The 20,058-nt window shown below is 42.9% G+C and overlaps 1 protein-coding gene across 1 annotated transcript in view; it reads right to left on the bottom strand.

The window, feature by feature from the left end:
* Positions 1-18,218, bottom strand: part of KCTD1 (potassium channel tetramerization domain containing 1) — a 195,957-nt gene extending 177,739 nt beyond the window's left edge. The window contains exons 1-2 of the mRNA XM_011988043.1: positions 18,185-18,218; positions 7,472-7,562 (exon numbers count right to left, since the gene is read on the bottom strand). The gene's annotated coding sequence lies outside the window, so the exon portion shown is untranslated. The remainder of the gene's footprint in view (positions 1-7,471; positions 7,563-18,184) is intronic.
* Positions 18,219-20,058: the final 1,840 nt, after the last annotated feature.

Genomic DNA, 20,058 nt, shown 5'->3' with positions numbered 1-20,058 from the left:
TAATGGTATTTTTTAAATAATATGGGTTAATACGGAGTTGGTTTGAAAATACAATTTCTCTTATTAAAAGGCACTGGAAGGCCCAAACCCTTCTTTCACAGTGTCATCATGCATTCCAGAAAACACATTTTTTGTTTTGTTAAATAGGAACAAAATATGCATTTGATGGTCCTCACGTGCTTTCTGTGGCCTCTTTGCAGGAGAGTTAAATTGGTTCCAGAAAAGAGCCAAAAAGTTCATGGATTTCTGACAATTCACCCCCAAGGCTTGACCTCCACTTCTGCACTGAGTATGGGCTAATGAAAGGGCACGAACTGGAATTTTAAAACGATGGATTCTAGTCCAGATTTTCTCTCTAACTAGCTGTGTGGTTTTAAGTGATTTAACATCTCTGGGACATATTTTTCTTATTTGCAAAACAGAGGAACTTATTAAGGGCATTTCTCAATCCAATACAACTATGGCTTGCAAGCTGTCTGAGTTCTCTACCAAAGATCACAGAAGTAAGAAAAAAAAAGAGGGTGAGGAGGGCTAAGAAGAACCAAGTTGTAAGAACTCAGGAGGGGAGCCGAAGAGGAGGTGCAAAGGCTTGGGTTGGTAAAGAGTTACGTTATTTTGAGAAAACACTGGACTAAGTTTTCTTCAAGCTCTACATTCTGAGGTTCTGCTACTTCTTACTTTGTATCTCCATTTGGATATCTCCCATAGACTCAACTTGCTCCACATCAAAGTCATTTCTTCTCCCCAGAAAGCATCTCTTTCCCAGTATCCATGCCTGCTGCTGGGTAGCACACTGAATATCACCTACACCCAACCCTGGAGTCCTTGCCAGCCATTGTCTCTGTTTCTTACCATAGAGCTAAACTCTGGTGAGGGGGACAGTGAAAGGGTTAACAAATACATATGCCAACATAAACACTGATGAATTCCATAAAGACAGGAAGGATTCTTAATAAAAAATAATGTGCATACGCATGTGAGATAAAGAAAAGAGCCTAGTTTGGGTGGCAGAGGTCTCTGGGAAGATGACATTTAAGTTGAGATCTGAAGCAGGAGCCTACCAGATGGGTAGGGGTGGAGAGGGGGTGGCGGAAGTGTGTACAGAGGCTCTGGGGCTGCAGAGGGTGCGTCAGAGGAGACCAAGTGTTGAGAAGACCAGCGTGACGTGGGGGTAGTGAACAAGCCAGAAAGGGGCAAGACACAGGTGAAGAGGCATACAGCATTCTTCAGGCCAACCAGGGAATGGTTTTATTCTAGGAAAATGGCCAGTCATCTTTTATTAAGTCCTCCTGTTCATCATCTATATGCAATCAGCCATCAAATCTGGTTAATATGTGTTGAACATCTTTTCTGTCTCTTACATTTTTTCATTTTTAATGTCTGGTCTGGGCCTTCACCTCATGCATTGAGAATTTCTTCATTGCCTCTCCTGGCTCCAGATCTCTTCCCTCTCCCTGACTATCCCTCCTCCCTGCTCCCCACCCTTAACATTTCTTCTTACTAAGTCTGCAAACTGTTGCCAACTGATATTCCTCAACGCTTCTTTCATTCTATTATGCCATCACTCAGAATCTTCCATGGCTTCCTATTGTCTATCAGATAATGATTAAATTCCTCTTTCCTTAAAAGGTAGCCCCATTTTGGCTGATATGGTTTGGCTGTGTCCCCACGCAAATCTCATCTTGAATTGTAGTACCCATGATCCACATGTGTCATGGGAGGAACTCAGTAGGAGGTAATTGAATCATGGGGGCAGTTACCCCCATGCTGTTCCCATGAGAGTGACTTCTCATGACATCTGATGGTTATATAAGGGAGTTTTCACCCTTTGCTTGAAACTTCTCCTTTCTGCCACCATGTGAAGAAGGACATGTTTGTTTCCCTTTCTACCATAATTGTAAGTTTCCTGAGGCCTCCCCAGCCCTGCAGAACTGTGAGTCAATTAAACCTCTTTCATTTATAAATTACCCAGTCCTAGACAATTCTTTATAGCAGCATGAGAACAGATGAGTAAATTGGTACCAGTAGAGTTGGGTGCTGCTATAAGGATACCTGAAAATATGGAAGTGACTTTGAAACTGGGTAACAGGCAGAGGTTGGGACAGTTTGGAGGGCTCAGAAGACGACGACAGGAAAATGTGGGAAATTTTGGAGCTTCTTAGAGACTTGGTGGGCTCCGAAGACAGGAGGATGTGGGGAAAATCTGGAACTTCCTAGAGACTTGCTGAATGGCTTTGATCAAAATGCTGATAGTGATATGGACGATGAAGTCCAGGGTGAGGTATTCTCAAATGGAGATGAGGAATTTGTTGGGAACTGAAATAAAGATGATGCTTGCTATGCTTTAGCAAAGAGACTGGCAGTATTTTGCCTCTGCCCTAGAGATTTGTGGAACTTTGAACTTGAGAGAGATGATTTAGGGTATCTGGTGGAAGAAATTTCTAAGAGTCAAAGCATTTGAGAGGAAGCAGAGCATAAAAGTTTAGAAAATTTGCAGCCTAATGATGCAACAGAAAAGAAAACCCCATTTTCTGGAGAGAAATTCAAGCCAGCTGCAGAAATTTGCATAAGTAATGAGGAGCCAAATGTTAATCACCAAGACAATGGGGAAAATGTCCCCAGGGCATGTCAGAGACCTTCACAGCAGCCATTCCCATCACAGGCCCAGAGGTCTGAGAGGGAAAAATGGTTTTGTGGGCAAGGTCCAGGGACCCCCTGCTCTGTACAGCCTTAGGACATGGTGATCTGCATCCCAGCTGCTTCAGCTCCAGCCATGGCTAAAAGGAGCCAAGGCACAGTTCAGGCTTCAGAGGGTGCAAGTCCCAAGCCTTGGCAGCTTCCATGTGGCATTGAGCCTGTGGGTACACAGAAGTCAAGAACTGAGGTCTGGGAACCTCCACCTAGATTTCAGAGGACCTATGGAAATGCTTGGATGTCCAGGCAGAAGTTTGCTGCCAGGGCGGAGCCCTCATGGAGCCTTTCCACTAGGGCAGTGTGGAAGGGAGACGTGGGGTTGAGCCCCCACAAGGAGTGCCCACTGGAGCACTGGCTAGTGGAACAGTGAGAAGAGGGCCACCATCCTTCAGACCCCAGAATGGTAGATCTACTGACAGCTTGCACCGTGCACCTGGAAAAGCCACAGACATTCAGTGCTAGCCCATGAAAGCAGCTGGAAGGGGGGATGTATCCTGCAAAGTCACAGGGGGAGAGCTTCCCAAGGCCATGGGAGTCCACCTCTTGCATCAGCATGACCTGGATATGAGACATGGAATCAAAGCAGATCATTTTGGAAATTTAAGGTTTGGTGACTGCCCTGTTGAATTTTGGACTTGTGTGGGACCTGTAGTTCTTTGTTTTGGCCAATTTCTCCCATTTGGAGCAGGGTTTGCCCAATGCCTGTACCCTCATTGTATCTGAGAGGAAACTAACTTACTTTTGATTTTGCAAGGTTCATAGGTGGAAGGGACTTGCCTTGTCTCAGATGAGACCTTGGACTTAGACTTTGGGTTAATGCTGGAATGAATTAAGACTTTGGAGGACTGTTGGAAAGGCATGATTGTGTTTTGAAATGTAAGGACATGAGATCTGGCAGGGGCAGGGGAGGAATGTTATGGTTTGGCTGTGTCCCCATGCAAATCTCATCTTGAATTGTAGTTTCCATAATCCCCATGTGTCATGGGAGGGACCCAGTGGGAGATAAATGAATCATGGGAGTGGTTACCTCCATGCTGTTCTCATGATAGTTAGTTCTCATGAGATCTCATGGTTTTATAAGGTGCTTTTCACCTTTTACTCAGCACTTCTCCTTCCTGCCACCATGTGGAGAAGGATGTATTTGCTTCCCCTTCCACCATGATTGTAAGTTTTCTGAGTCTTCCCCAGCCCTGCAGAACTGTGAGTCAATTAAACTTCTTTCCTTTATAAATTACTCAGTCTTTGGCAGTTCTTTATAGCAGTGTAAGAATTGAGTAATACATTGGCTATTCTGTTGTAATGTCCTATAACATTGTTCCTTTATACTACAATAAGAAGCCCCATTCATAAATAAGATCCCAGGCATCTTCATGCACTCAAGTTTTAGTGATGTAGTGCCTTTTGCCTCTCTAGTCCCCCTTCCTAACAGAATCCAGCATTTCCTTCTGGTTTTCATATCTCTTCCACATAGTCCACCCTGGCCAGACCATATATTCCCCTTTCTTGGCTACAGTTGTTGCTTTGGAGAGAGCATGCCAAGTGGCCCAAATCAGATCAATCAGAGTGCATTTGGGACTTCTGAATCCTAGAACAAAGATGCTGTGTCCTGGATGATGTACATATGGATGTGAAGCCTGGAACTGCTCTGGTCATTTTGCCACCATGAGGTTTAGGCTGTAGCTAACTCTGTGAAAGCACAGTGAAGACATGGAAAGAAACTGGATCCTTCCTTAATGGGACACTAAACTTTACAGTTTCACGAGCCAAAAAAACCCTTTTATTGTTGGAGCCAACTCGATTAGGACTTTCTGTTGCTTGCAATCAAGAGCATCCAAACAGCTTAAGCCTATGCCAGGCACTGTTCCAGAAAAGTCCTTATTCTCACGAAGCTAACCTCCTAACACAGGGCTTGAAAGAAGCAGACCAAAAATCAAGAAATAAATAAATAACTTTATCTATTGGTAAGTTCAATGAAGAAAACAAAATAAAATGATAGACACAGCTTGGGCAGAGTGATGGCTACTTTAGATTTGGGATTTAGAGAAGGCTTCCCTGAAGAGGTGATTTTTTCTTTTTTCTTTCTTTTTTTCTTTTTTTTTTTTTGAGGCAAGGCCTTGCTCCATCACCCAGGGTGGAGTGCAGTGGTGCAATTATGGCTCACCACAGCCTCCACTTCCTGGCTCAATTAATCCTCCTACCTCAGCTTCTGAGGGGCTGGGACCATAGGCATGGGCCACCATGCCTGGCTAACTTTTTTTTTTTTTTTTTTTTTTATCTTAACTTTTTTTTTTTTTTTTTTTTTTAGATAGGGCTTCTGTATGTTGCCTAGGCTGGTTTTGAATTCCTGGCCTCAAATGATCCTCCCTCTTTGGCCTTCCAAAGTGCTGGGAATATAGACATGAGCCACTGTGCCTAGCAGGAAGTAATATTTAATAAGAAACAAGACCTATCCATGGGCAGATGAGGGGGAAGAAGATTTTAGGCAAAGGGAACAGCCAGTGCAAAGGCCATGCAGTGGGAAATTGCCTGGTGGATTACAAGAACAGAAAGGAGCCACTACGGCTGAACAAAGGGTATGAAATAGCAAATAATGGTATGAAATAAAAGGTATGGAATAATGATGCTTGTTCCTCTTTCTTAATTACATTCCCCTCTTTCTAAACATCTTTTGAAGACTTTAAGGCCTAACTTATGCCCCAGCTCCTTCTTGAACTCTCCCTGACTGAGCTAAGGATCACTTTTCTTTTGTGCTAAAGAGTTCCTGGGCTCTCCCGTCCTTAGCACCTGGAAACTGGAAATTGGAAAGTAGCTCTCATGTACTATCTTCTACAGCTTTTGATGTTTTTCTTATGATTTTATTGACTCTCCTCAATTTGATTCTAGTCTTTGAGACAATTTTCTGGGGGTTTTTTTGTTTTGTTTTGTTTTTGGTGCGCCTATCACAAAAGCTTAATGCCAGTAAGCCTAACTGTTGTGAAAATACACCAAGCTTCTCGATTTACTGTCTCACTACCAGGGTGCATTTGAATATTGTCATGCATTGTGGGGTCAAAAATATCAAACATCAGCATTGTCATATGGCTCAACACACACTAAAACATCATTTTATATGACACTATAGTTCAACTGTGCAGCTAATTGTCCCAATGCATTGGTCATGGTTCCAGCAAAATTCTCTTTTTGGAACCTGGGTCCTCTAAGGAAATGCTCGGTTGTAATGAAGCTATGTATCTTTGGCCACCAGACTGTCCCTTAAATTAGTTGTGGGCAGCAAATAATCAAAACAGCAAGAATAAACAAGACTATGCAATTTAGCATTTGTTTTCATTTAGGCTTAGATGCTGCATTTGAATTTTATGATGTGATTAGTTTTTAGTGATATAATTTGAGGAAAGCAATGGGATGTTACTACATGTGTGACCTCAGTCAAGAAATTCCTGGCCACTCTTAATAGAAGCCATGACTGTACCTGGTTATCCATAAAGGAAGAATCCACCTGGTTCTTGCTGTAGGAACTTGGTGTTGGAATTGCTTTTCCATGCCTGACTGGAAGAAGACAAGCCAGTGCCCCCAGGAATCTGCAGGCTGCCGGGAGGTTGCCTTGGCCCCCACCCCACTTCCCACCACGTGATCTGCCAGGAGTGGTGAAAATTATAACCTTCCCTGGGCTAGAGGCCCTCCTTTCCCTCCAAAATGGTAACGTGGTCATATAATTTACATTTGTTTTATGAGTCTGTGTTCTCTATGTAAGATACATGTTTCAGAGTCAATCATTTATTTTTCATCCAGACTAAAACATTTATATAAGCCTTTGGACCTCAGTCTTCTCACTTGTAAACAGGACCTGGACTAAATATTTCTAAGGTCATTTTTGGTAACAGGCCATGTGGTAGACCAATGACATTTTCATTGGTAAGATGTTAATGCATCTATAACACACACACACACACACACACACACACACACAGAGAGAGAGAGAGAGAGAGACCTTTTTTCATAGAACTGATATTTATCATAATTTCCATGTAACATTTCCATGAAGTTTCTTTTAAAGAGTGGAAATAAATCTACTTATGGGCAATTCACATTTTGTGAACAACTTCATTACAGCTTAACCAAATTTCTTCAAACATGCCAAAGGCACTAAGAAGGACAACTTGAAAGTTCTAAAGGAAGCCGTTTGCATTTGGGGGAGAAAAAAAAAACAGTAAAAAAAAAATGTCTGAGTGATTTCTTAAGTGGTGAAATCCCCCTTTTTTGCCCTTTTTCTTATGTTTTAAAAATAGCCTAAATGAAACCTTACTCAACCTTCTACAAGAAAATATACCTTTAGGCTGAGAGACAGTATTAGAAATTTCATCCTAAAGAATTATTTTTGGGAAAGGGGTATGGGGTGGAGTTATAAGAGCCTGAAGATAGAGGCTTCTAATTAAATTGACCTCTCAACCAGAACTGCAGAGTCTACGCTATAATCACCACAATTCGGTTTAAATCTGGGACAGAATGATAATTTTGTTAGTTCAGAGGTTTTTAAACTATGGCTCATAACTGCTGGAGAGTTTCCGATTACTCTTCTAGGTTCTGCAAGGCATGTGTATTTGCTGGGGGACCAGGGGACTTTTAGTAAATGAATAAATAGGAGAGATTTTCACAGTCTCAGGAAGTTTAAGTGGGTCTCAAGATGGTCAGGAAGTGCTGGAGTTGTCTTTCTGGCTTTGCAGATGGCAACAAATCTACAACAAATTATGAGGGAGGAAGTGTGGAAGGGTTTTCTTACTTATGGCGATGGATTTGCCTTTATTCATCTGTACCCTCCATCCCAGTTGGTGTGCAGTGCAGGCTTGAGGAGGAAAAGCTGGTGATGGGAGCTGTAAAAGGAGAAAAGGGTAAAATTGGGCCAGTTCATGACCTTGGCCTCTGCCCTGCAAGTTAACCAACTGAGCTAACCAGCCATAAGCGAAACAGATCATTCACTCCTTAATTTGTTCAATAATATTGATTGAATGCAATAAGTAAGTAAGGTGCCAGGTGCAGGAGATACCAAGGCAGAAGAGGTAGGCAGAGTCAAAAGTTTACATTCTTGAGGGAGCAGACATTCATGGATAAACATGCAGGTAAATGTTAATTACAATTGTAATAAGAGCTGTGATAGAAATGTCGAGGTTTACCGAGAGCACAGAGCACAGCAGCTAAGCCTAGATTGATCCTTTTTTTGTTTTTTTTTGAGACAGAATCTTGCTCTGTCACACAGGCTGGAGTGCAGTGGTGTGCTCTCAGCTCACTGCAACCTCCACCTCCTGGGTTCAAGCGATTCTCCCACCTCAGCCTCCCGAGTAGCTGGGATTACAGGCGTCTGCCACCATGCCCAGCTACTTTTGTATTTTTAGTAGAGATGGGGTTTCACCATGTTGGCCAGGATGGTTACTAACTCCTGGAGCTTGGCCCTTTCAAGGAACAAAAAAGGAGGCTCATCTGTCCAGAGCAGTGGTTCCTAAGGTGTAGCCCACAGAACCCTGGGGTCCCTTGAGACCCACATGAGAGATCAGCAAGGTCAAAACTGTGTTCATAATAACACTAATGCGTTGTTTGCTTTTTCACTGTGATGACATTTATCTGAATGGAGCAAAAGCAATGACGAGTAAAACTGCGGTGTCTTCCTGATAATACAGGCAACAGCAACCACACTACATGAGTGATCACTGTATTTTTCACTGTTGCACACCCCCAGTTTTTTTTAAAAAATCCAGTTTCACTTAAAAGTGCTCTTGATAAAGCAGTAAAAATTGTTAATTTTATTAAGTCTTGACCCTTGAGTATATGTCGTTTTTTGTTTTTTAAGAGAGAAGGTCTCACTGTCATCCAGGCTGGAGTACATTGGCACAATCATGGCTTACTGCAGCCTCAAACTCCTGGGCTCAAAAGATCCTACCACAGGCTTCTGAATAGATGGGACCTATGGGCATGCCACCATGCCCAGATAATTTTTAAAAATATTTTGTAGAAACAGGGTCTTGCTATGTTGCCCAGGCTGGTCTCAAATTCCTGGACTCTTAGGTATTTGAGAGGCCAAGGCGATCCTCCCACCATGGTCTCCCAAAATGTTGGGATTGTAGGCATGAGCCACTGTGCCCAGCCCACATGTCTGCTTAGTGTTCTGTGTTGCTGACTGGAAAGTATGCATAAAGCATTTTTGCTGCATACTGTGCTATGAAGATGATCTCAAGGAAAAGTACTCGTGTGGTTGAGTTGTGAGCTGCACTAGCCACTTTGTCATGGAACGCCATTTTTATCTGAAAGAGCAAGTGGCAGACGAACTATAATTATTGAGACTTGGGTAATTGGCAGATGTTTCCTTGAATGGAGGATACTTATCACCTCAAGGAAAACAACTGGTAGTCTTTGCTGCTTTGAGACCTTCACTTGAAGCTCTTAAGTGAAAGTTTTAGAATTCTGGAAAACTTCTTTCTGCAACTGCGACCTTGATATCCTCCCAACACTTATATATGCTTTTCGGATAAGATTGGTGGTGATACTATTCTAGTTACCTGTCAGACAATATAATCTCTAATTTTGCCACTGAAACTTACCAAAATCTCCTTTGTGAAAAACTGTATTTCATTTATAAATAAAGATACTGGAATTCTAAATAGAACCAAATCAAGCACCTTATCAATAAACCAGGTAGGGCTTATTCCAGGAATGCAAAAGTATTTTCATAGCTGGAAATGAACATATCATTACATTCATGTATCACTTAACCATGGAGATATGTTCTGAGAAGTGCATTATTAGGCAAATTTTGTCCTTGTTCAAACATCACTGGATATATTTAGACAGATCTCCCTTTTGTAGCCAGCTATACACTTAGGCTATATGGTATAGCCTATTGCCCCTAGGCCACAAGGTATAGCCTATTGCCCCTAGGCCACAAACCTGTACAGCATGTTACTGCACTGAATACTGTAGGCAGTAGTAACACAATAGTAAGTATGTATCTAAACATAGAAAAGGTACAGTAAAAATAAGGTATTATAATCTAATGGGACCACTACTGTATATGTGGTCTGTCATTGACTGAAGCATCATTATACAATGCATGATTGGCTGTACTTCAACAATGAAAGAAAATTAATATAAACTTATCAATAAAAGCTTATGAGGAATTAGAAGTCAACATAGCAGCTATTCCCACTAAAATTCTAATGAAAATATGACTATAAGGAAATCACTTAAATAGAATAAAAATATTTCCAAAAAACCCTCCATTAAATGCACTACAACTTTAAAACCATTCCATTTAAAATCAACATATAGGCTGGGAGCAATGGCTCACACCTGTAATCCCTGCACTTTGGGAGGCCAAGGTGGGCAGATCACTTGAGGTCAGGAGTTCGAGACCAGCCTAGCCAACATGGTGAAAGCCCCTTTCTACTAAAAATACAAAAAATTAGCTGGGCATGGTGGCAGGTGCCTGTAATCCCAGCTACTTGGGAGGATGAGGCAGGAGAATTGCTTGAACCTAGGAGGCAGAGGTTGCAGCAAGCCAAAGTCGTACCACTGCACTCCAGCCTGGGTGAGAGTGAGACTCCGTCTTAAAAAAAAAAAATTAAAATTAAAAAATAAAATAAATCAACATATAGACAGGAAAGTTTGCTCTAACCATTACAATTTGACTTTGTCATGGAAGATTTAGTGAATGCAATAAAAGGGTAGTAAATAACTGAAATAAACAATTGGAAAGAAGAAATAAATATTTTTGCTGATATGAAAATGTAAGAGATACTGAGTTTCTAAAAAAATTAAAATTAGTAAGAGAATACAAGAGTATGAGGATACAGGATAATGACACATATATTAGCTTTTATCTATTCTAATAAGCATATAGAAATAGAGAAGAGAAAAGTATCCTCTTCAAAAAATAGTGAACAAAAATAGCTAGGGATATAATTAATAATATAGCTACATCTATATGAATAAAATTCAATCTTAGTAAAGGTCTCAAAACAACGTCTGAACAAATGAAAAGATATACCAAGTTCTTGGATATGAAAATGGAATATGGCATAAAATTATCAATTATTCCAAAGAAATATAGAAATTTTATGTAATTACAATTAGAATTGCAACAGTCTTGAGAGGGGGTGAGGAGGAGAAGAGACTGGATAAAGTGATTTAAAATTTCATAAGGAATACATTTATTCACTTGAGAATAAATGCTCAGGAATGGCAGGAACATAATAAAAAAGAACAGTGCAAGAGGAATTGCCTTACCAGACATCAGAGGATATTATAAAGCTGTTATGAAGTAAATATTGTATTGGTATGAGAATGAGAAATAGATCACTGAAAGAGAAAAGAGGATCTGGAAGTCTTGGATATGAGAATGTAATATACATCATATATCAAATGTGGGAGTTCAATGTAGTGGGAAAATAATAAATTATTTCAAAAGCAATACTGGCTATTCACCTGAAATAAAGTAAAATTAAATCCCTGTTTTATACCATAAACAAAAATACATTCTCCAGAGAGTAAAGTCTTAACTGTAGACAACAAAACAAGACAAATTATTGTGGAGGCTTCATGTATAATCCAAGGACAAGGAAACCTTAACAAGACTGGAAAACACAAGAGGCCATAAAAGAAAGATACAGTTCACCATATGGTAAATGTGGTATGATCCCATAATATACACAGTTATTATTTGTCAATTAAAATAAAATAAAATAACTACCCCCCAAACGTGTAGAGTATTAAATATTCTAAGCAAATTCAAAATGTAAATGATAGATTTGGAAAAAATACTTGTAACCGAAACTGCAAAGAATGTACTTCTATCATATAGAAAGAGATCTTATAATTTGTCAACTCAATAGAAAAACGATGAAGGAATAAGAAAAGCAATTTATAGAAGCACAAAAGCAGAGTCAACAAATGTACAAAAAGATGCTTGAATTTACCATCGTTAGGGAAATGCAAATTAAAGTACTAATGAGACATCAGATCATGCCTATCAGGCCTGCCAAAATTAAAGACAACTACAACATATATTACAAAGTTGAAATGTAAATTGTACAGCGTTTTGGGGAAGTAACATGGCAGTATCTATTAAAATTTGAAATATACATACTCAGAAGAATAAGCAAACTGTGGTATATGCATACAACAGACCACTCAGCAATCAAAAGGAAAGAACTATGCTACACTCAACAGCATGCTTCAATCTCAAAAACATACTGACAAAATAATCCAGATACAAAAGATTCCAGACTGTATGATTCCATTTATATCAAATTCTGGAACAGGGAAAACAATCTATAGTATTAGAATATATGTATCAGTATGTTTAAATATGGCATTATCCAGGGTGGCAAAAAAGTTGGAAAAAATGAATCCTCATTAGTACAAAATGGGAAAATGAACCACGGTAGTGCACCTTTAGACCAGCATACTGCCAAGGAAAAAGCAAAGAATAGAGCTACACCGGTTGGCTTGGAGGGATTTCTATACGATATGATTTATAAGTGAGTACAGAAAAGCATTTATGATATAATCCATTTTGTGAAACAACGATCCCAACCTCCGTATCAAAATGTGTACACATGTATATGCATGTGTGTTTTGTGGTCTGTACCTCATTATAGAAATATAAAGGAAAATATGGAAAATACGTACCAGGCATGTTAGCATGAGTTACACGGGGAGGGGAGGGAAGGAAAATAGGAGGAAAGGGGCATTGAGCTAAAAGACCGAGCTAAAAACAACAGTATGTCTGATATGATTACATGTGCACATTTATATAATTAAAATTTATATTTATAGAGGATTACTCAAGTAAATGCTGTCAATCTTGTAGATATTTTAAATTTGGATTAAACTAGAACTTCAGAGCTCTGTAATTGGACTACATCATCTTGGTCCTTCTTTATTTTTACTGAATTGAACTTCAGCCCTCTCTATTTTACGGAGAAGAAACTAAAGCAGTAAAGCTTAATTGACTTCCCCAAATGAACACAGCTAGGAATTGACCCACCATGGATCTGAATCCGGGTAGTCTAACTCCACAAACCACACACAACCCTGGCCATTTGCTAAACGCCCTCTGAGGCTCTAGCAGAAATGAGTGAGGCAAAATTTAAGGGGGTGCCAAGAGACTCAGAAAGCAAAAGAAACAGCATTTTAAAAATAATAAAATTAATGTTAAAAACATCCACATTGAACAAAATCATCAAAATCGTTAATGTAATTCCAGCTGCCTTGGAACCTTGTCTTTACTAACTTTTGATCTGTTTCTCATTATGGCTTTTTTCTGGCATTAATTTTTATTTCAAAAAATATTGCATTAAAATATTATTTATCTCAACTTCTGAGTTTTTTAGTGTCCCTTAAATGTTGTGCCGGACCTGCTTGTCTCTACCATTTGGCCACCACGTGACACTAAACAAAACCTGTGCATCTCCAAAGTGGGAATGATAAGGTTTCCCTGCCCACCGTGCCCACAGGACTAGGGTGAGAAACTAAGAAGATATGAATACAAAATTTGAGTGCAACAGGCATATTGTTGCTATTGGAGTTGCTCATGAATGGATAAGCAAGTTGAATCCCCAGACCTGGTTATGCTCCTGCGCGCTTGGCGTGCCCACACCCATAGCTGGAAAATCGCCTGGAACCTAACGTTTGTTTGAATGGCAGCCGCAGGAGCCTTCACCCATCATGCACCCCTCTCAGCCGTTCTGAGCCTGTGGTGAGCGAATGGATCTCTTAAGCTAGAGCATTGCTTCTCTAACTTAACTGCGACACAGATCCCCCCAGGGATCTTGTTAAAAACCACATCAGTCAGTCCAGTGTGGGGTGCAAGGGTCTGCATTTCTAACAAGCCCCAGGTGACGCTGAGGTTACTGGTCCACAAACCACAGTGCTTTGAGGACTGAGGAGCCGGGCTAGACGTTTGGTGAGGTCAGAAGGACTGTGAAATGTCCGCAAATAATGACAGCCCTCTACTCGCCAGGCACAGTTGTGCACAATCCTTAAAAGAGTCCCGGGAGATGGGCTCTTTTATGATGAAGCTCCCCAACCAAAGACCACCAAGAACACACTTCTAGTCACGCCGGGGTAGATTAATTCAGCTTGCTGCAGCAAGTGAGGACGCACGCCAGGGAACTGTAGGAGGGCATGGGAGGGGTTGTTACGAGGTTGGGGCTTGTGCTGGGAGAGTCTAAGGAGGGATCAAGGAATGAGTGGACAGTTTTAGACTGAGTGCAATCCAAGAGCAAGGGCGATTTGACGATTGGGGGTATCTTGGTCATTTGTCCAGGAGGGTGCAAGATTAAAGTGGGCTAAGATTGCCATGAAGAGAGAAGCAATAGTCAAGTTAGTCAGAAGAGGGGGGAGTTTATGTTTGTGATTGCAGAGTGCCCATCTCTCTGTTTCATGGCGGTCTGGGTTGCTGGTTTGTTCTCACAAGGTCGTGGAGGGACCCTGTCTGATTATTGTTTTTATTATGTGAGTGATGGTTATGTTCCCCTAGGAACATCACAGCTAGTATTGTCCTTTGACCTGAGCAAGCTGGGACCCTGTGCCTCTCAGGGCTCCTCACATTGGAGCAACTTCTTGGAATTTTCTAGGTCCCTCCCCGCTGCCTGAGACTAGCCAGAGCTGGCAGTGCCATCACTCCGGGATGCCCTGAGTCCCGACTGAAACTCCCATTTCTCCCATTCAAAGTGCTTTCTGAATTTCTATTAGGTTGTTGAAAAAGTAATCACGGTTCTTATTATTACTTTCAATGGCAAAAGCCACAATTCCTTTTGTACCAACGAATACCTGAGCATTGGGGTCAGCGGATGCCCTGAGGACTTCACACTCATGTGATCCCCCATGGCCCAGTGTCTGGGCACCTCATCCAGGAGGGCAGCCTGGTGAGTGGCTTGAGCTGCCAGAATGGTCCTGCCATGCTTCAGAGAAACCCGAAGTGTTCATACAGATGGGCCCCCACCAAAGTTATTTGCCTGGGGCCTGGACATCCAACAGCTGGACCCCATTCCAACCTCGCCGGCAGTCGCTGGAACTATTTTCATTTTCTTGAATATTATCATCTTCATTATATAGAAGAGGAAACTGAGGTCCCCAGAGGTGAAGCAACTCCCCTGGCATTCAACAGCAGAGAAGCTGGGATTCCCACTGCTCTCACCCGCTGCGGTCCCTGCCACGCCTCGCCCACTCCAGAGCACCTCGGAGGCCTTCAGACCCCTCGCGTTTGTGCTCCATCTACTGCTGACGCTTCCAACACTATGCCTAGTTTTCAAACTGTTTAAATTTTTTTGTTGTTGTTCCTGTGTGGTACTTGGAACTCTCCAGGCGTCTCCCATGTTTTGCTCTTCCCCTCCTTCCTCTTCCTGACTCTGTCTTCTCTGGATTGCTTCTGATTAGGTGCCTCCCATGCTCCTTCTGAACCCTGGGCCAGATCTGTCACAGGACAAAGGAACATTTCAAAGTGTAAACTTTGGCTTTATGTGAACCCCAGAGACTGTGAACAACGAAGAATGTTCTCTCAAATGGCAGGAGGACTATCCAGATTGCTGGGGGTGGTGCTGATGTGAGCTGCGAGGAGGAGGCGCTGGGTGTGTGGGCAGAAATGTGAAATGTGTTAAGGCTTCTATTATGGGGTCAGCCCACCTAGTGTGGTCACCCTCCCCTCTGCTGATTTCAAGAGCTGGAAACAGAGGGAAGTTAAGCCATGACTAAGAAGCCTGGCGTCCTTTCAATGGAGAAAGGTAGCCCTGTCGCTTCAGTGAGATGAAGCCTGTTTCTTGCTGCTGGAGAAGATTCCAGAACTTGAAAGAAGGCATGTCTCTGTGAGTCCAGCGGTCGGCTCACCCTAGAGGCAGTGTCTGTAATGGGAGGAGCCCGGGCTTTGAGGTCCACTGACCTGGGCTGGAATCTCAGCTTTGTCAGTTTATTAGCTGTGCAGCCTTGAGAAAGTTACGTAAGCCCTCCGTGCCTCAGTTTCCCCATCTGAAGAGTGGAGATGATAATGCTTTTCCCAAAGGGTGGTTGTGAGAATTGAGTAAGAGGGTGTCAGTGCAGTGACTGGCACTTTGTGGCTATTGTTATCATTTTTGTAATGTTAGACCGTCTTAGCAAGGACAGTCTGAATTTGTAGGCCGGCTCTCCTGCGTGTCACATCAAAGACCTAAGGAAATCTCTCTCATATATACATAGTTTGTTTTTTAAAAATCAGTTGCAAATTTATTATCTATCAGTATATCCAGGTCTTTTGCACTCACTTTACATTTTCAGCCTGTATCATACCTGCAGGTAATAAAGTTCAAAAGCACTGCAGCTTGTTATGTAATAGAGCATCTTTCATTTATCCAGAAACTCCCACGCTCCACAGTTCAACGTCAAATCAGTCCAAGTTCATTCTATTCATAACCTTCATAACTTCCTAGAAGACACTTGAATATCTTCTTTTTCTCCTTTAATATGTTATTTATCTCTCACCAAAGTTTTTCCAGTAGTTAAAAAAAAAGTCTTAAAATACAGCTTCAAGACTATTCCCGGCGTGAGCACAGCATACAATTCATTTTTTAACCTCAGCATTTCTGAAGGCCAAGAGATCCGCTGGCTCTTCAGGCTGTAGCAGCAGCCGCAGTGGAGGAGGCTTAGTTAGCAGCCCCCGTTTTGGGGTCAGTTTTATCGGGTTTGAATCACGTCTCTACTGCTTAACAGTTAGCTGTGTGACTACGTCTCACGTTAGGTGGCAACGACATTAGTATTAGTCACAGAGGCTGGTGGTAGTCATTGGACGTGTTTGGGCAAGTGCTCGGCAGGGCAGCAAAGGGCAAGTGGCCAGGAACAGGCGCTGTGGGAGCTCTCGGTGCTGTCTTCAGCAGCCAGTCCACCTGAGAACAAGACCTCACCCCTTTTGATTCAGCTACAGCCAACTGCCTCTTTCCTGACTTTCTGACCTCTGCACGTTATTCATTTTGCATAATATTATTGCCCATATCTGTTCCTAAAAATGTTGCTTTTATCATGCTGTCCTCGAAAAAAGCATGCAAAATTCCCTCTTGCTGTGTCTTGTTTTTAGAGTCCTGCATGCAACAGCCTCCCTTCCTTCTTTGCCTCTCCATCCCTCTACCTCTCTTCAAACCTTGGAGGATTCTGCAAATGTCTGGAGATGGCCACGGGACTGTGACCCAGCCTGGAGACGTAGGGAGCTCTCAGTCTTGGTGAGCAACGCATGTTGCCCCAGAATCCCCCGGGGGAGAAACATTTCCCCCCAGAAAAGCTGGGATCTGAACCATGGAGATTGCCTGTGTCCGGAGTTCCTAGTGTGAACAGGGGTCTCGCTGGGCAGTAGTGAAGTCAGAATCGCTGAGAATCCCTGGCAAGTAAGGACAGCATAAAAAGAGAAGACGATGCAGGACACAGCATCTGGGAGCAAAGAAGTCTGGAGAAGCTGGAGCCTGGAATGCAAGTGAGGCAGTGGGGGAGTTGCCAGTCCATCCAGCTGAGGCCAGCAGATGCAGGGCTCCCGAGGCCGGGCCCAGAGCTTTGGTTACTATCTTGTAGGCAGTGGGAGGTTATTGAACCTTTTTAAGCAAGGATGTAGCATCATGTAATTTCCAAAGAAATGATCAGTTTAATGGTTGTAAAAGGATTTCATGGTTATTACAGAGAATTGGAAGAAATATAGAAAACAATGAGAAAATAAAAATCCTGGGGCCCAGAGTTAAACGTTATTGTACGACAATATGATAATGATAAACCTTATCGATAACATTACTGTATTCCTATGATCTCTCTCCCCCACCCCATCGTAGCTACCGTGTAATGGGCGCTGAGTATCTGCCAGGGTCTGTTACAAGGGCTTGCTTTGTGTAATCCTCACAACACCGCTGTGCTGTAGGTCAAATGCTGATTCCCATTTTCAGATGAGGAAACGTTCAAAGCCTGGGTCACACAGCTGGAAGCAGTGGCATAGGGGTCTAGGCCCAGATAATCAGGCTCCAACACCTGTATTCTGAATCCCTGGGCCACACTGCTGCTTGGGGGTCACACAGCATAGAATCAATATACACGTGCATCAGTAGATGGCCAGTCTTGTTTAAGATAAGAGTTTGGCATCCTGATATGCTGAACTGGGTTGTCAAAAGAGAATTTTGGTAAGGGCAGGAAGGAGCTTGTGTTGGTGGGGAGTGGTTTACAGGGAGGAGGTAGGAGGGACAAGCGTGGTAGCCACAGCAATGGTCCAGAGAAGAGAGGTCTAAAGGAGAAACTCCAGTGGTCCAGAGGAGAGAGGGTAGATGAGTAAGTGTAGAGAATGAGAGTGTGGCTGAGCGCAGTGGCTCATGCCTATAATCCGCACTTAGGGAGGCTGAGGTGGGAGGATTGCTTGAGCCCAGGAATTCGAGACCAGTCTGGAAAACACAGTGAGACCTCATCCCTACAAAAAATTTAAAAATGGTCTATGCATGATGCTGCCCACCTGTAGTCCCAGGTACTGGTGGGGCAGGTGGTGGGGGATCTGAGGTTCCTGGGAGCTGAACCTAGGAGATTCAGGCTGCAGTGAGCTGTGATGGTGCCACTGCATTCCAGCCTGGGTGACAGCGTGAGACCCTGTCTCTGAAAAACAGACATACAAAAAGGAATGAGAGTGAGAGGGGATGGGGGCGTGGAAGTAGGAATGACCTTGATGAGTCTGTGTGTGAGCAAATGCATATGCACCATGATGCATCTGCACACACACGTGTCTATGTGAGTACAGGAGGGATTGAGGGAAAGGAAGGAATCAGGAAAATCATGGGGATTCTGTACTGAGCACCAGAGCACTTATAGGAGGCAGAAATGTTCAGGACAGGAGGAAGGTGATGAGTTTACTTTGGGACCTTATGAGTGTGTGTGCTGTCTGTCAGGAGGGGGTGTGCACTGGGCAGGTAGACACACGCAGGTAGAAAAACAGAATGGAGTCAGCTGCACTGGTTTGTTCTGAAGTCAAGGAACATGAGGTTCCCTGGGAAGAGTGGTCAAAATAGAAAGAGGAGGCATCTGCGGAGGAAGCTTGGGGACACAGAGAGGACAAGGACGGCAGAGTTGGATGGTACTGTGGAATCTAGATCTGAGACAGTAGCCAAGATCCCAGAAGCAGGGTGGATGGGAACAGGAAAGGGGGCTGAATTTGCGGTTCTCCTCCCCAGACTCCTGTTTCTGCCAGACTGATTTCTTACTTGCCTTTTAAAATCGTTTTTACCTGCAGTTCATCTCACTGTCTCAGCCTGTCTTGCTGTGTATGTATGTAAGGCCTGTTTATACCCTCACCTCCTCCAGGAAGCCTTCCCAACCGACTGGCTGCTGGGCCTTGTACTTTGTTCAAGTTCCCTACCCCACTGTCATTTACCGCATTTCCCCCAAGATTCCAAACATCTGGGGGCAGAGCCTTTGCCTTCCTTGTAACCCCACGGTGCCTGAGAACCAGGTGCTGATTAATTGGTTGCTTGTAACCCACAGCATAGAGTGTAATATTTTACTTGTATAGTTCGGATTTTTAAAAATATTCTTTCTCGAGACACCAGAAGCTCCTCTGCCCTTTTTAGCTCAGACACAGCTTTGTGACTGCTTCCCATGGCATATTCTTTCCTGTTGGGCTAGCATTTTGCTACTCTTCACAGGCAGCCCAAGAGTGAAGTTTCACCTTCTGTTCAGTTTCCTTTTTTCATTTCCCCACTGGTCTCCATCGCAGTAAGCCTCCCACCCCTCTTATCCCCAAGTTATGACAACCCCCCATCCTAGAACCCCTGGCGCAGTCCTTCTGGCGTGCCGTATTTGCCAAGCTGTTTAACTCTTTGTAGGTATTCATTGATCTGATGGGGTTGGGTGGGCAGAGCCTGTTCCATGCCCCTTCTCTAGGCACAAAATCAGTGCCTAAAGTAACATTTCAACCAGCCTTCTAGACAACTCTAATGGAAGACTCATAGGTTCCATTTAGAGCCAGAAGGAATCCTCACTCATAGACACATGCACATGTGTACATACATATGCATACGTATATTTATATGATGAGGATCAGTAATAAATACTGACAATGGCATTGATGACAATGACTACCATGTTCTGAGTACTTACTATATGCCGGGCACTATGCAGAGTGCTCTCTAGATGTCCGCTCTATTTAATCCTCTCTTCCCTGCCTGACACTTTTCCATGCCCTATGGAATTGGGCTTGATCGTAAATCACTGCAATGCAGGGTGGGTTTTCTTGGCTTTCTTTGTGGGGATGTGACAGAGTAGTCCCAGGAACTCTTTGTAATCAGTGCAGGAGCTTTGGAGGAAATCCACAGCAGTGGAAGTGAATGTCCTAATCCT

The sequence above is a fragment of the Mandrillus leucophaeus genome, unplaced genomic scaffold, assembly GCF_000951045.1.
Source record: "Mandrillus leucophaeus isolate KB7577 unplaced genomic scaffold, Mleu.le_1.0 Scaffold322, whole genome shotgun sequence".
NCBI lineage: Eukaryota > Metazoa > Chordata > Mammalia > Primates > Cercopithecidae > Mandrillus > Mandrillus leucophaeus.
The sequence above is the reverse complement of the archived record's forward strand: the minus strand, read 5'-3'. Positions and strand labels throughout refer to the sequence as shown.